The sequence below is a fragment of the Arachis ipaensis genome, chromosome B06 (assembly GCF_000816755.2).
Source record: "Arachis ipaensis cultivar K30076 chromosome B06, Araip1.1, whole genome shotgun sequence".
NCBI classification, from domain to species: domain Eukaryota; kingdom Viridiplantae; phylum Streptophyta; class Magnoliopsida; order Fabales; family Fabaceae; genus Arachis; species Arachis ipaensis.
In genome coordinates this window covers 110,919,170-110,934,596 of record NC_029790.2, presented here as the reverse complement: position 1 = coordinate 110,934,596, position 15,427 = coordinate 110,919,170, and positions in this window count along the sequence as shown.

Genomic DNA, 15,427 nt, shown 5'->3' with positions numbered 1-15,427 from the left:
ACTAGTGGCAACGGAAATACCGACTGACACCTTTGCGGTTTTTAACTATGATTTTTGCAGTTTTAAGGTTTAAAATGATTTTCAAATCTGGTTTGGAGCTTTGGTTTAAATAATTCAGTTTTGAAACTAGAATTGGAACTTTGATCAAATGATACAATTTAAAAAGGAAAATGAGTCCTAAGATTTTGTTAACTTGTGATTTTGGTTTGTAAATTTTAGCTTAACAAATGGGGTTCAAATTGAAAGGTTCTGATTTAAGGATTCTAATGAATTTGGGAAAAATCGTGCTTCAAAGTGATTGATTTACAAATAAAAAGTTTTTGACTTTTTTGATAACGTTTTAACAATGGGCTCATTTAGATTGAACTTGATTTTTTTAAAAAGGTTTTGAAAAATACTACAAAATCGGTATTTGGTTTAAGGAAAAAAAGTTCGGATTCTTAATGATGATAATTAGAGTGACGCAGCGGAAGGTGAGAGAGAACATCGACACGGTAGGATGATGGTGAACGAGATGCTTTGGCAACTTGTTGGAGACACCACTTGTATAGAGTGAGGTTTAGCGTCTTTTCTGATCATAAGAGTCTCAAGTACATCTTTGATCAGAAAGAGCTTAATATGCGTCAGAGGAGGTGGATGGAGTTGCTAAAGGATTATGATTTTGAACTAAGTTATCATCCTGGAAAGGCGAATGTAGTACCAGACGCCTTGAGTCGAAAGTCATTGACAATTGCTTATATGAGAATCAAGGAGGAGGAGCTGGTGGATAAGTTTGTGGATCTTAAGTTGGATATTAGTGAAGTTGTCGCAAGAACTTGCCTGAATCAGTTACAGATCTCAGGTGACTTTAAATCCGAACTCCTAAAGGCTCATCAAAACGATGACGTGTTACCTAAGGTGTTGCCAGCTATCGAGCAAGGGAAGCAGTGGAGAGTGTCATGGGATCAAGATGGATTGTGGAGATTCAAGGGTAGGATCATTGTGCCGGATGTTGGGACGTTGCGGCAAGATATATTGAAAGAAGCGCACAAGAGCGGATTTTCTATCCACCTTGGGAGTACTAAGATGTACCACGATCCGAAGGCTATGCTCTGGTGGCCTGGTATGAAGAAGGATGTGGCGGAACATGTCTCAAAGTGCCTGACGTGTCAGAAGGTGAAGATAGAGCATCAGAAACCGTCGGGAATGCTACAACCACTTGAAATTCCTCAGTGGTAGTGGGAAGGAATCGAGATGGATTTTGTGACCGGTTTACCGAGGACTAGGTCGGGATTTGATGCGATTTGTATAATCGTGGATCGCTTAACCAAATTTGCTCATTTTCTGCCTATTCGAGTGAACTGTTCTATGGAAGAGTTAGCAAGGTTGTATATCAAGGAGATAGAAAGGTTGCATGGTATGCCGTCGAGCATAGTATCGGACCGTGACCCCCGATTCACTTCAAGGTTTTGGGGAGCTTCCCAAAGTGCTTTCAGTACGAAGCTATGTCTCAATACCGTATATCATCCAAAAATGGATTGACAGTCGGAGAGTACTATTCAGACGTTGGAAAATATACTGAGAACATTAAGGAGATTCGTGCAAGGATCCTAACTGCTCAGAGTTGACAGAAGAGTTATGCGAATCAAAGAAGGAAACCGATAGGATTTGGAGTGGGAGAACATGTATCCTTGAGGGTTACACCGACAACTGGGATTGGAAGAGCGATTACAACCAAGAAGTTGAATCCGAGGTATATAGGACCGTTTGAGATTCTAAGGCGATTCGGGCTGGTGGTGTATTAAGTTGCTTTGCCACCTCATCTGTCTAACCTGCATGACGTATTCCACGTGTCACAACTCCATAAGTACATGTCGGATGCGGCTCATGTGTTAGAGTCTGAATCGGTCGAGTTGTGAGAGAACTTGACTTTCCAAGTGATGCCAGTGAGAATTGATGACACTAGTGTGAAGAAGCTACGAAGAAAGAAAGTTTCATTGGTTAAAGTTGCTTGGGAGCGAGCAGGAGTTGAAGAGCACACTTGGGAATTGGAGTCTGAGATGCGAAAGGAATACCCCGAGCTTTTCTCAGGTAATTCAAATTTTGATGGCAAAATTTCTTATTTGGTGGGGAGAATGTAAGAACCGCGACTAATCAACCGGTTAATTAAATAAGTAATTGCCCAAAATTAGGTTCCGATATTTTAGAGTGAGAATTTGAGGATTTAAAGGTGATTTTTGGACTCAGTAGGTCTTTCTGAGTCAGAAAATGTGTTTTATGTGAAAAACCGTGAAAAACCATGAACTGGCTGTTGAACCGATTAAACCGGTTCAAGTCTGCCCAATATCACACGAGAAAAAGTGAAAATAGTCAAAAACCTTAAAAAAACATTAGAAATGAAAAACCGGGCGTTGATTTTAAAGGTTTGGCCCGAAGTTGGGCCGGGGGCTAAAAACGCTAACGGGTTGGACCGGGCCCAAGTAGGGCCCAAGCCCAACATATAAAAGGGTTCATAAGTGAACCCATTTCAGCATAACACACAAACAAACACACTCACACAGCTGAGAAGGAGAAGAAGAGAACCTCCATTTTCACTATTCACTTCAATCTTCTCAAGCTCATATCTTGAGTTACAGAGCTCCGATCGCTGCACCGTTTGTGGCTACGCGTTCCTTGTGAAGAGCTCTACAAAATCTATATAAGAAACTGGTAAGTAAATCTCGAATCTCTCTCAGTTCTTCTCCTCAAAGTTTCGAGTTTTAGGGCTTTTGGCTAAGTGAGGTTTTGTGATTTTTGGGTGTTTAAGTACACTCTAGCCTTTGATTGATGTTGGTTTTGGCTTCCAAAACTGTTGAATAAGGTAAGAGGCATTGAAACTCTTGTGAAATTTCAATTATAATGATCCCTAGGTTGATTTGTGATGATTTATGTATATATAGCTTGGTTATGGTGAGTTTGGAGCTTGTTGATGATTGTTGATGCTTGTTGGAGATTCTTGGTGGCTTAGATTGTGATTGAAAGCTTATCTTGGGCTCAATTTAGGATTTTGGTGAATATTGGGGATCGGCCAAGGTATGGTTTCGGTTTTCTCTATGTAGTATATAATATTCATGGACACTTAGGCTAGTGACCCATAGGATAGGGTTGGATTTATGTGGTTGTTGATGATGGTTGGTTGATGTTGTATGTTGAAATAATATAGCTATGATGAGAATTAATAATGTTGAGATATGATGCTTGATGATTTTGAATGATTGTATATTGTTGGATATGGATTTAAAGCATGAATGAAGTTGATGATGTGAATCGATAGAGATGAGGAAATGATTGGTGAATGTATTGGTGGAGGACTGATTTTAGAGTCATATATTTGAGGTTTGATAATTGAGAATGGTTATTGTTAACCCTAGAAGGTAATTTGTGTTATAAATGGGGGTTTGGTATTGATCTAGTTGGATGTGGCTTGAGAAATTGGTAAATTTGAGTATAGGTGGAATTTGGGTAAAAAGAGAATTTTAGTAAACTTTGTTTGATCATAATTTTTTTTCTCAGTTTTCAAAATTGATTGGGGTTTATTGGAAATTGAAGCTTATTGAAAACCCTTTAATTTGATATAAAGTTTGTAAAATTTGAAATTTTCTAGAGGAAGTTATGATCATTCAAAGTTGGTGTCAAAAATCTGAAATTCTGCAAGGTTGCAGAATTTTATGATTTCTGATATGTGCGCACGCACAACTCTGCGAAAATCTTAATCTGTGCGGACACACAAACCTGTGCGCACGCACACGCAAGGAAAGGCTCCCTACTCGCAGTGTTAGCACAGCTTGTGCACGCACACACCAACGAAGAATTGCAACCTGTGCGTACGCACAGCCCTGTGTGCACGCACACGTTGGGAAGGCCAGTCTATTGGAGGCGCTAGCACACCTTGTGTGAGCATACAGACCTTATAAAATTTGGTACCTGTGTGTATACACACCACTATGCGTAAGCACACTTTTAAAATCTTCCTGGGCGTGCGCGTGCACACCCCTGTGCGTACGCACACGCCCTGTTTCACAAATTTAAACACTATTTCACCTTCTCAACAAGGTTGTAAGCTTCTATAACACCATTTTAAGGCTTTTGGGCTAAATTTTGAGTATGGGAATATGGAAAATGGGCTAAGGGTTTTAGTTGATGTTTATTATGACAAATTAGCGAATGGAGGTTTAGGTTTCTGGTGTACTGAGGATGGGTTCGATGGAGTGGAAAAGAGGAAGGGAAATGTTGAACTAACAATGGTAGAGATGAGTCGAAGACTCTAAATGAGATGATGGATCCATGTGATATTGAAATTTTTTTTGGAAAACCACTGATGTATCATTTGTATATTGAGATTTTGAGACGCTATGCACCCGGCAGGGACGGCGGTTGGATCCCGCCTGTCGAGGTTGCGGTGGCGGCGTAAGGGCTTTAAGACCCGGTTAATTAACGGCTAATTAACCCATAAATGAGAATTTATTCTAGAAAGCCAAAAATGTTATTTTTGTGGCTTAATATGATAGAGGAGATTGAGACGAGAATTTCGGTACCAATTTTATAGAAATCGGACCAAGATTGGACCGCACAGGCCAAACCGGGCCAACCGGACCCAAAGTGGGCCCTTGGCCCAACTAAACTAAACCAAAACCCTAGTTTTCAGCACTCTCTCTCCTCACTTAGCACTCAAACACGCTGAAATTTGGTATGGAGGAGGGAAGAACACTCTCTTAACTTCTTTCTCTCACTTGATCTTCAAACCACTATAACTTTTGATCTAGAGCTCCGATTGCCGCACCGTTTACGGCCACGCGTTCACCGCGGAGAGCTCTACAAAACCCATACAATCAATCTTGAGGTATGCCACGTTTTGCTCTTCGAATTTCCAGCCTTGATTTCGAGTTTCATGAGCAAAAATATTAAGATTTTGGGCTCTTTGATGTTATAGGACCCAACTCTCTTGAAGGAGAAGGTTAATCTTGTCTCCTTGGACCTTGAGTAAGGTAAGATATCTCAAACCCTAGTGAGAATGTTGAACTTGTGGTTGTGGGTATTGAGCTCTTGTGTTTTGGTATGATGATTGTGGCTTAGGTTGTGTATATGTGAATATTGGAGCTTGATTGGTGATTTTGGAAAGCTTGGAAGAGGGTTTTGTGTGACAAAATCTATTCTTGGAGGTGTTGAGACCTTGAAAGCTTGAGGAAAAGTGGTTTGGAAGTGCTCCGGTTGAGCTTGGAAAATCGGCTAAGGTATGATTTCAGTTTCCCGTATCTAATATGTAATGTGGTAGGAAATACTTAGGCTAGAGGCCCTAAGATAGGTATTGAATTGATGATGTTATTGAATGATTGAGATATATGATGTGATCATATATGTGATTATGAATATTGATGCCTTGATTGTGTGATATATGAGAAAATGCATGTTGTGATATATGCTTGATGAATGATTGAGGTTGAATTGATGGGTGGTACCATGTTGATGGTAATTATGATGATGATTATGTATAATGATGGTTGATTGGAAATGGAATCATTGGAAATTGGGATGAGGAAGGATGTATGACATGATATTGTGTTTGTCCTTTAGCCATTTGATTGAGAAGTGTTAAAATGGTTGGATGTGGTTTTGGAAATTTTGGTAAAGTGTCAATGTGTGAGTTGAGGATGGCTTGTTGTTGATTTTGGTACATTTTGAATGATTTCAAAGAAAAGGGTTGAAATTGGCATGTTTTGATTGATTTTGAAAAGAGTTGAAAGTGGCTTGTTTTGAAAATGGCACTTTGTGGTTTTGTATGAAAACATGGTTTCTGGGCATACTTTGACGGGACATAACTTGGACTACGGATCTCTGATTTGTGCCAAATCTGTTTAGAAATAAAATAGGATCCAGGATGTCCATGCAGTTCGAAGAACGAGTGAAAAATGATTTAAAATGAGAGAGTTATGACCGTCGGAAGATTGGGGTCGAATCTGTGAATTCTGCAGCTTTTAACTTAGAAAATTTTTAGCAGAATGAACCCCCGCGCGTAGGCGCACTTGGCGCGTACGCGTCGTTCTTCGAGAAAACACCATCCACGCGTGCGCGTGGTGTGCGCGGGTGCGTCGATGCGCTGCACCAAATGCCCAGCCATTTTCCCGAGAGTTGTGCCAAAGTTGTGCCAGTTTTGTGCCTGGGGAGCAAGAGCACCCACGCGTACGCGTGGTTGACGCTTGCGCGCCGTTTGGATATTTTTCAACCCGCGCGTTCGCGCGTATGACGCTTGCGTGTCGATGAGTTTTTGGCCATCCGCGCGGGCGCGTGGAGTGCGCGTACGCGTGGCCCTGTTTTCATCCCAAAGTTGATTTTTGAGTTTTAAAAGCCAAATTTCATACTTCTAAGCCTCCGATCTCACCACTTATATCTTAAATAATTATGATATGCCTAGCATGAGGAAAAGGGCTAGTGAATGTGGTAACTTGCGAGTGAAGCAAGGGAAAAATGAATGATCAATGAGGATCAAAGATGATTATGTGAGATGCGGAGAATGGCGGTGGAAGTGCTTGTTATGCCATGGGCTGAAGGGTCATAATTGTTAATGAATTGGCTGGTTATGGATTTAATCGTAAGCCGGATGGCTAGATTATTGCCGTGTTACAGCGGAGCCATGATTATGGCTAAGTATAAATGCATATATGCTGTTGAATGAATTGTGAATGTTGCACTTCCACTATCTGAGATACGAGTTTCCCTGGGTAGTAGCAGTGGCTAGCCACCACGTGCTCCAGGTTGAGACTTGATACTCTGTTGACCCTATGTCGTAAGTGTGGCCAGGCACTGTGAAAGTCCCGGATGAGCTCGCCCCCGTAAATATTCACTAGTGAGGGTGATGGATATGGATCATGATTATGATCAAGTTTATGATGAGTATAACTTGAGTTGGGGATGTGCGACAGAGGGACAGTCCAATGGTTAGCTACCAGGACTTGTCGAGTTGGCTCTATAACCGACAGATGATATCATTAGCCACTAGGGACAGGCATTCATCATATGCATACTATGTGACTTGTTTGAGATTGCCTATTTGACTGCATATTACTTGCTATTTGTCTAAATACCTTAATTGTTCTTATTTGTATATCTCTTGTCTGATATAACTGTGTTTGCTATATTATACTCCTGCTAGTGGTTGGAAGGTCTGAAGGAATTGGAAAGGGAAGTATTAGTTAGACTGAAGAATCTTTAGTCAGTTGCCACTTACGGTTTAGCTTGTTTATAAGCTTTGATATTATCTGGAGGAAGTTCTAGGATTGCCTTCGGCTTTCCTCTATTATTATGTATTATATATGTGGAAGTTGTTACCATGCTGGGGACCTCTGGTTCTCACCCATGCGAATTTTGTGGTTTTCAGATGCAGGACGCGAGGCTTCTCGTTGAGGCATGCTGGAGACTTCTGGATTAGCGAAGATCCTTTGTTCTCGGGGCTCTGTTTTGAGTTATATATCTTGTTTAGATACTTTTATCTCCATTAAATAATACAAACTGTGATGACTCCTCTTATAGGAGGTTTTGGAGAATAGGTTTCTGTATTTGTGTCCCTTTGGGTTTTCCTTGGGGTTTTCCTTATTTTATTATATGTATATATTGCTATGCTCGGACCGGTTATCTTCGCAGCCAGATTTTGAGTCTTGATATTCCCGTTTTTGACACTCTTTATATATATAATCTTGCGTTAGCTTATCCTTTGCTGGTTACGTTATCGATCGGACTGTAGCGCTTCCGAGTTACGGTTTTTTTTTTTGTTTACCCCTTTTTCTATAAAGGCTCCTAGTTATAATCAATCATTCATACTACTATACGTACTAAATTTTTATTTTAGAGGTCATAATACCTTGCCATCTCTGAATTATGACTTAAGCATAAGACTCTGTATGCTAGGGTGTTACATTATGCTATCAAAGCAGTTCGTTCCTGTAGAGCCTGAGGAATGAACTGACTATGCTTCTGTGCATTCTCTGTGTGTGTGTTATGTGCTACTAGTATATATGCTTGATATAATTGGCATAAACGTTCATGAGCATGCATTTGGGACTTTGAAGCACTAGACTTCCGATATTGAGACTGATCAACTTAATATTGATTGTTTGGTGTGTATAGGGACCAGATGGCGCCTCGTGTACGCGGTAGAGGTCGTGGGAGAGGTCGTACTAATGCTCGTGCGCCGGAGACTAACCCTAATGATCCGGTGAACTTTATGACTGCGTTAGAGAACATGGCTGCTGTTATGCAAGCCACTGCTGAGGCTCTTGGCCAACAGATGAACAACCATGGTAATGACGGAGGTGGAGTTCAGAGCCCGATGACACTGGCGAACTTTTTGAAGGTTAATCCCCCGAAGTTCAAGGGAACTACTAGCCCGACTGAGGCCGATACATGGTTTCAGGCCATGGAATGAGCACTGCAAGCGCAGGTGGTACCTGAAGGGTAGCGTGTAGAGTTCGCTACCTATTTGCTCACTGGGGAAGCATCGCATTGGTGGCAAGGGATCTGACGCCTCCTGCAGCAGGGTGATGATTATATCACCTGGGATGTCTTCCAAGAGGAGTTCTATAAGAAGTACTTTCCGACTTCTGCCAGGACAGCCAAGGAGCTTGAATTGTTGCAGCTGAAGCAGGGTACTATGTCCGTATCTGAGTATACTGAAGAGTTTGAGGAGCTGTTCAGATTCTCTCGTATGTGTCAAGGGACTCCGGTGGAATATGAGGAATGGAAGTGTGTTAAGTACGAAGGAGGACTCCGGAGCGATATTTTCAGTTCAGTGGGACCAATGGAGATTAGGACTTTCTCCGAGTTGGTGAACAAGTGTAGGGTTGCTGAAGAGTGTGTGAAGAGGGCAGCCACTGAGAAAGGAAGTCACAAAGGATCATTTCCACAGAACCGAGGGAAGAGATTTGCACCTAGAGGTCCACCTTTTAAGAGGGGAGGTTCTTTTAGGAGGCCCAACAACAACAACTCCCAAGGGAAAAGGTTTGGGAAGCAGCCTCAGAATGATCAAGCTTGTACTAGGTGTGGAAGTCACCATCCGGGAGCACCATGCAAGGCCGGATGGGGTTTGTGCTACAATTGTGGAAAGGCGGGGCATAAAGCCGCAAGTTGTCCGGAGAAGCGAAAGCAAGGTGCTGGGAAAGCACAACAGACTGGTCCGGTGTTCACCACCTCAACTGTGGGTGCAGAGGGATCCGAGACACTCATTCGAGGTAACTGTGAAATGGCTGGTCAAACTTTAAATGCTTTATTTGATTCGGGAGCATCGCATTCATTCATTGCATTTGAGAAAGCCCATGAGTTAGGATTGAAGATCGTAACCTTAGGTTATGACTTAAAAGTGTATAATGCTACCCATGAAGCCATGGTAACTAGGCTAGGATGCCCGAAAGTTTCGTTTAGGTTCAAGCAGCGTGATTTTGTCCATAATTTAATCTGCTTACCGATGATCGGTCTTGACCTTATCTTGGGATTGGACTGGTTATCCGAGAACCATGTCCTGCTTGATTGTTCTACAAAGTCGGTGTACTTTATGCCGGAAGATACAGAAGGGCCGGTCGTGGTGAATAATTATTACTTGAATTCGATGATGGTGAACTGTTCTGGATTCGAATGTCAGGGTATCCTATTGTTAACCGCTGGTGTTTCGGGTGATGATCAAAGGTTGGATCAGATTCCGGTAGTGTGTGAGTTTCCGGAAGTGTTTCCCGATGATATTGAGGAATTTCCACCTAACCGAGAGGTCGAGTTTGCTATTGAGTTGGTGCCTGGGATGGGACCAATCTCAAGTGCTCCTTATAGGGTGTCACCGTTAGAGATGGCCGAGCTAAAGTCTCAGTTACAGGAATTGTTGGGTAAGAACTTTATCCGACCAAGTGTTTCCCCGTGGGGTGCTCCAGTGTTACTGGTAAAGAAGAAAGATGGAAGTAACCATGTTGATGGTGAGTATGATGATGATTATGTATAATGATGGTTGATTGGAAATGGAATCATTGGAAATTGGGATGAGGAAGGATGTATGACATGATATTGTGTTTGTCCTTTAGCCATTTGATTGAGAAGTGTTAAAATGGTTGGATGTGGTTTTGGAAATTTTGGTAAAGTGTCAATGTGTGAGTTGAGGATGGCTTGTTATTGATTTTGGTACATTTTGAATGATTTCAAAGAAAAGGGTTGAAATTGGCATGTTTTGATTGATTTTGAAAAGAGTTGAAAGTGGCTTGTTTTGAAAATGGCACTTTGTAGTTTTGTATGAAAACATGGTTTCTGGGCATACTTTGACGGGACATAACTTGGACTACGGATCTCTGATTTGTGCCAAATCTATTTAGAAATGAAATAGGATCCGGGATGTCCATGCAGTTCGAAGAACAGGTGAAAAATGATTTAAAATGAGAGAGTTATGACCGTCGGAAGATTGGGGTCGAATCTGTGAATTCTGCAGCTTTTAACTTAGAAAGTTTTTAGCAGAATGAACCCCCGCGCGTAGGCGCACTTGGCGCGTACGCTTCGTTCTTCGAGAAAACACCATCCACACGTGCGCGTGGTGTGCGTGGGCGCGTCGATGCGCTGCACCAAATGCCCAGCCATTTTCCCGAGAGTTGTGCAAAAGTTGTGCCAGTTTTGTGCCTGGGGCGCAAGAGCACCCACGCGTACGCGTGGTTGACGCTTGCGCGCCGTTTGGATATTTTTCAACCCGTGCGTTCGCGCGTATGACGCTTGCACGTCGATGAGTTTTTGGCCATCCGCGCGTGCGCGTGGAGTGCGCGTACGCGTGGCCATGTTTTCATCCCAAAGTTGATTTTTGAGTTTTAAAAGCCAAATTTCATACTTCTAAGCCTTCGATCTCACCACTTATATCTTAAATCATTATGATATGCCTAGCATGAGGAAAAGGGCTAGTGAATGTGGTAACTTGCGAGTGAAGCAAGGGAAAAATGAATGATCAATGAGGATAAAAAATGATTATGTGAGATGCGGAGAATGGCGGTGGAAGTGCTTGTTATGCCATGGGCCGAAGGGCCGTAATTGTTAATGAATTGGCTGGTTATGGATTTAACCGTAAGCCGGATGGCTAGATTATTGTCGTGTTACAGCGGAGCCATGATTATGGCTAAGTATAAATGCATATATGCTGTTGAATGAATATCCGGGAAAGGCAAATGTAGTGGCGGATGCGTTAAGTCGGAAGTTGTTATATGCGTCTTGGATGATGCTTCAAGAGGAGAAGTTGCTCAAGGGATTCGAGAGTCTAAAAATTGGTGTTCGAGAAGTATCCAGAACCTTGTGTTTGAGCCGATTAGAAATCTCAAGTGACTTTAAGTCCGAACTCCTAAAGGCTCATGAAAATGATGAAGCGTTATGGAAGGTGTTACCGGCTATCGAGCAAGGAAAACAGTGGAGAGTGTCGGAAGAAAAAGATGGGTTATGGAGATTCAAGGGTTGGATCATTGTGCCGGATGTTGGTACTTTAAGGCAAGATATCTTAAAGGAGGCACACAAAAGCGGATTCTCCATTCACCCGGGAAGTACTAAGATGTACCATGATTTAAAGGCGATGTTTTAGTGGCCGGGTATGAAGAATGATGTGGCAGAATATGTTTCAAAGTGCTTAACTTGTCAAAAGGTAAAGATTGAACATCAAAGACCTTCCGGGATGTTGCAACCCTTAGAGGTTCCGCAATGGAAGTGGGAAAGTATTGCAATGGACTTTGTGTCGGGATTGCCAAGGACTAGGATTGGTTTTGATGCTATCTGGGTGATTGTGGACCGACTGACGAAGTCAGCTCACTTTTTACCCATTCGGATGACTTACACCCTTGAGGAGCTAGCACGATTATACATAAAGGAGATTGTGAGACTTCATGGTGTACCTGCTACTATAATCTCTAATAGAGATCCTCGTTTCACTTCGAGATTCTGGGGTATATTTCAGAAAGCTTTTGGAACCCGATTAAGCTTGAGTACAGCTTACCATCCTCAAACAGATGGTCAATCTGAAAGGACGATCCAAACCCTAGAGGATATGTTGAGAGCTTGTGTTTTGGACCAACCGGCGAGTTGGGATCGGTATATGCCGTTAGTGGAGTTTGCATTGAGCTCGCCCCTGTAAATATTCATCAGTGAGGGTGATGGATATGGATCATGATTATGATCAAGTTTATGATGAGTATAACTTGAGTTGGGGATGCGCGACAGAGGGACAGTCCAATGGTTAGCTACCAGGACTTGTCGGGTTGGCTCTATAACCGACAGATGATATCATCAGCCACTAGGGACAGGCATTCATCATATGCATACTATGTGACTTGTTTGAGATTGCCTATTTGACTGCATTACGGCGCAGAGTCGCCAGAAGAGTTACGCCGATCAGAGGCGGAAGCCCTTGGAATTTGAGGAAGGAGATCATGTTTTCCTAAAGGTTACTCCAACCACAGGAGTAGGTAAGGCGATTAAAGTGAAGAAGTTGAATCCTCGATACATTGGTCCATTTCAGACTTTTATCTCCATTAAATAATACAAACTGTGATGACTCCTCTTATAGGAGGTTTTGGAGAATAGGTTTCTGTATTTGTGTCCCTTTGGGTTTTCCTTGGGGTTTTCCTTATTTTATTATATGTATATATTGCTATGCTCGGACCGGTTATCTTCGCAGCCAGATTTTGAGTCTTGATATTCCCGTTTTTGACACTCTTTATATATATAATCTTGCGTTAGCTTATCCTTTGCTGGTTACGTTATCGATCGGAGTGTAGCGCTTTCGAGTTACGGTTTTTTTTTGTTTACCCCTTTTTCTATAAAGGCTCCTTGTTATAATCAATCATTCATACTACTATACGTACTAAATTTTTATTTTAGAGGTCGTAATACCTTGCCATCTCTGAATTATGACTTAAGCATAAGACTCTGTATGGTAGGGTGTTACATTAATTGTAAGGCCCACATCGGTTGGAGAGGGGAACGAAGCATGCCTTATAAGGGTGTGGATACCTCTCCCTAACATGACGCGTTTTGATGAGTGAGTGTGGGGGGCTTCGGCTATCATCCCTATCGTCAAAGGCAAAACCGTGAGGCCTTGTGTGCCAAAGCGGACAATATCGTGCTAGCGGGTGGTCTGGGCTGTTACGGAGATCATGTTTTCCTAAAGGTTACTCCAACCACAGGAGTAGGTAGAGCGATTAAAGCAAAGAAGTTGAATCCTCAATACATTGGTCCATTTCAGATCCTGGAGAGGATTGGGCCGGTGGCGTATCGGGTGGCTCTACCACCTCATCTTTCGAACCTGCACGATGTGTTTCACGTGTCACAGCTTCGGAAGTACACTCCTGATGCTAGCCATGTGTTAGAACCTGAATCAGTTCATTTAAGGGAAGATTTGACACTTCCAGTGGCTCCAGTCAGAATTGATGATACTAGTATCAAACGGTTGCGTGGAAAACAGGTTTCATTAGTCAAAGTGGCTTGGAGTCGAGGCGGTGTTGAGGAACACACTTGGGAACTTGAGTTGGAGATGCGAACGGATTATCCGCACTTATTCTCAGGTAATTGAATTTGAATTTGAATTTTGTGGGCAAAATTCCCAATTAGGTGGGTAGAATGTAAGACCGGGTTAATTAACGGCTGATTAACCCATAAATGAGAATTTATTCTAGAAAGCCAAAAATGTTATTTTTGTGGCTTAATATGATAGAGGAGATTGAGACGAGAATTTCGATACCAATTTTATAGAAATCGGACCAAGATTGGACCGAACGGGCCAAACCGGGCCAACCGGACCCAAAGTGGGCCCTTGGCCCAACTAAACTAAACCAAAACCCTAGTTTTCAGCACTCTCTCTCCTCACTTAGCACTCAAACACGCTGAAATTTGGTATGGAGGAGGGAAGAACACTCTCTCAACTTCTTTCTCTCACTTGATCTTCAAACCACCATAACTTTTGATCTAGAGCTCCGATTGCCGCACCGTTTGCGGCCACGCGTTCACCGCGGAGAGCTCTAAAAAACCCATACAATCAATCTTGAGGTAAGCCATGTTTTGCTCTTCGAATTTCCAGCCTTGATTTCGAGTTTTATGAGCAAAAATATTGAGATTTTGGGCTCTTTGATGTTATAGGACCCAACTCTCTTGAAGGAGAAGGTTAATCTTGTCTCCTTGGACCTTGAGTAAGGTAAGATATCTCAAACCTTAGTGAGAATGTTGAACTTGTGGTTGTGGGTATTGAGCTCTTGTGTTTTGGTATGATGATTGTGGCTTAGGTTGTGTATATGTGAATATTGGAGCTTGATTGGTGATTTTGGAAAGCTTGGGAGAGGGTTTTGTGTGACAAAATCTATTCTTGGAGGTGTTGAGACCTTGAGATCTTGAGGAAAAGTGGTTTGGAAGTGCTCCGGTTGAGCTTGGAAAATCGGCTAAGATATGGTTTGGATCGATGTGCCAGCGAGGGCGCTGGACTCCCTTAGGGGGGTGGATTGTAAGGCCCACATCGGTTGGAGAGGGGAACGAAGTATGCCTTATAAGGGTGTGGATACCTCTCCCTAGCATGACGCGTTTTGACGAGTGAGTGTGGGGGGCTTCGGCTATCATCCCTATCGTCAAAGGCAAAACCGTGAGGCCTTGTGTGCCAAAGCGGACAATATCGTGCTAGCGGGTGGTCTGGACTGTTACAAGGGCGATGGTTCGTCCTACTTGCGTTGAGATGTGAGGTTCGTGGCAATAGTATCCCGCTCGCATCCTTTCGAAATCACTATAGTGTGCCGGCACTATATCCGGGTCGGTGATCCGAGCACGATATCTCGGGGGGTTCCCATTATGAATTCTGAAAGGCAACATCTATGGAGATGTGTCAGGTTGGCAAGTTGAACCGACAATGTGATATCACAACCAGTAGGACAGGCATTCATCATGTGCATTTTCTATCTGTTTGTATGCTTTGCCGACTTGATATTGTTTTCCTATTTGTATAACATGTCTAATTGCTACTCGAGTTACTTGCCTTATATGCTTCTACTTGTGATTTACTTGCATTGTGTATAATTGTGATTTCTACTAGGATTGAGGAGGTTCGGAAGGCGGTGGCGATGGGATCGCATGGAGCATAGGTTGGTGAAGGGTGTGGGACAGCGATGTTTGATTAGATTGGAAAATCCTCTAAGATATAGTACCCTATTTATTTATATTAAGATTTATATAATTTTGCTTATTTGTTTTAGAATGCTTTAAGTTTGAATTCTTGTGATGGATATGGAGTCTAGGATTGCCTTTGGCATCCCGGGGTCTTATATCCTACATCACTGGGCACTATTACCATACTGAGAACCTCCGGTTTTCATACCATATTTCTGTTGTGTTTTTCAAATGCAGGTCGTAACCCACCTCAGTGAGTTGCTTGGATGGTGACAGAAGT